The sequence below is a fragment of the Sinocyclocheilus anshuiensis genome, unplaced genomic scaffold (assembly GCF_001515605.1).
Source record: "Sinocyclocheilus anshuiensis isolate Anshui unplaced genomic scaffold, SAMN03320099.WGS_v1.1 scaffold2323, whole genome shotgun sequence".
Lineage (NCBI taxonomy): Eukaryota > Metazoa > Chordata > Actinopteri > Cypriniformes > Cyprinidae > Sinocyclocheilus > Sinocyclocheilus anshuiensis.
Window position 1 is genome coordinate 1 of NW_015536604.1, and position 2,594 is coordinate 2,594.

The window sequence follows — 2,594 nt, forward strand, 5'->3', positions numbered from 1 at the left end:
CAGATCAGCTGTTGCCAAACCGCCTCCGACTCCAGAGCCAGCCTCCACCAAATGTTCTCTCCCAAAATTTCGCATTTAGCTGAAATCACGTGAAGACGTGTGACCAGTAGAAGATCGATACGTCACTGCGTGACCTCTCTGTACAGAAATTCAAAAATGGAGGAAGCGCTAATTTTAGCCGTAGCACAGCGTCCTATTTTATATAATACATCTTTAAAAGATTATAAAAATCAAATAAAAAAAAGAAGCTGCATGGTTCGCGGTGTCAATGGAAACAGGAACAGACGGTACATTTGAATGCGGACACATTTTAACATTTTTTATTGCTTAGTGAGACGGTACATTTGAATGCGGACACATTTTTGTCATTTTTTTATTGCTTAGTGTGTATATATATATAGAGAGAGAGAGAGAGAGAGAGTACAATATAATTATTATACGCAAGTGTATTATTATTGTTGTCATATCCTACTCCCACCCATATTCGCAGTAGCGTCCGAAAAATTTTCGCACGTTCAAAGTCTAGTGTGAACGCCCCTTAATCTGAGAAGCACCCGGCTTGCAGCCTGCAGATCGGGGCGGGGCTGCACGTGTCACCCCGTCTACAACTGTTCTCATTGATTAGTGGCGTCAAGTCATGACGTCGATTCTAGCGGGTTTTCGTTTCCGCTGTTCTTCGGTGCATGGTGGTAATTCTCACTTCTGAAGTTGTGATTACGAGCTCATCGCATTAAAGTTTCGAAATGGGAGGCGAGCTACGTCTCTTGTCTAATTTGTTTAATTACAATTTTTAATTCTAAAGTGGCGTTTAGTGTGTTGTTAAAAGGAAATGTGAAGTAGTTTAAAAATAACATCGCGTAACTACTCACTCAACCATGTCACGCAAATAACCAGGGCTGCGTTTCCCAAAAGCATTTTAGGCCTAATGCCGCCTTCACGTTCTATCGGAAATTTGATAATTCTCACTTCTGAAGTTGTGACTACGAGCTCATCGCATTAAAGTTTCGAAATGGGAGGGCGTTCATGTGCAATGTTTACCTAGGAAACTCGTATTTACGATAATTCCGAAAGCACGTGAAGGCAGCATTACTACATACGACATGTTTTCTTCTTCTTCTTCTTTTGATTTAATGGCGAGTTGCGAACCAACTTCAAAGGTGCATATCGCCACCTACTGTGATGGAGTGTGAAAAGAATGAACAAACCCTCCTATATCCTATTATATAACCCACTATTCTTAATAAATCTCATGACTGCATGTATTTGTTTTCCTGAATTTGGACCGTCATTTAAAAGCTGATTGTTTTTCTGTGAATACAATTATTAAATGTAAAATATTTAGATATTAGTGTTATTATTAATTATACATCTATTAAAATAAACTGTAAACTACATTTAATAATAATAATTCAACAAAAAGTATGATTAAGTTTAACAGTCCTTGAAAATAGAGCTCATTTTTTATATTATACTGTTATGCTGCTATAGAGTATATGCACTAGAGCAGGTGCCCAATCCTGCACCTGGAGGGCTACTGTCCTGCATAGTTCAGCTCCATCCCCAATTAAACACAACTGAACCAGCCAATCAATATCTTATTGAGCATACTAGAAACTTCTAGGCAGGTGTGTTGAGGCAAGTTAGAGCTAAATTCTGCAGGACAGTGACCCTCCAGGACCGACTTTGAACACCCCTGCACGAGTAAAAAAAAAAAAGAAAAAATGTTATGCTAATACTGATTCTCTGTATTTCCTTCATTTTGCAGATCCTTGTCATTGTCATTCCCACCCCTCCATCTCTCTCATCTTTTTTGTTGTTCTTCACTTTATAACTCAAAGACTCTTTTAAGACCCATTTCCCCTTGCAAAAATGCACAAAACTGTGTTAAGCAAGGGGGAATGGGAGCAGCATTTCAAAAACTGCACTAGTGAGTGCCCATTCTGCAATTACACCAGTATGCCACAGCTGATGTATTATCACATCAAAAACCACTTTCAGTGGGCAGTGCAACATCATGGTGAGTTTAACTGTCTTTTGCTTATGTCACTTTAGTTCAAGTTTAATATGGTGCCGAACCAGCCAGTAATGCACTGTGCATGCTTCTGATTTCATTGCTTGTGAATTTGTAGTAGAATGTTTAATTTTAAGGCTCAGGTAAACTTAATTTTCTGCATTCCGCACATTGACCATGGGTCTTTGTTGCTCAAATCACAAAAAAAATGTGCTTGCACATGGATGGTGCTGATGAAAATTCTGTCTTGCGACTGTCCACCGTCCAGAGCAAAATGCAAACAAGTGAAGGTTAATTTTAGGCAATTTTCAACAAACATATTTTCTTTTTTTGCCCTTTCAGATTTCACCATTTCAAAATGTAGTTTAAAATGTCGGGCAAAGTCCCACTTTCACTGCTGCTATTGTTCAGCGACTGTAATAACTCAGGCAAATTTGCTGAAGCACATCGCCACCCATGCTTCACCACCAACCCAGCCTCAGTCGACCTCTGTCCAGCAGCCGCAGCCTCAGTCTTCCTCCTCGGTCCAGGCTAACATAATCTTAGATGTGCATATGAAAGAGATCTGTTTTGTGTGTGTTTT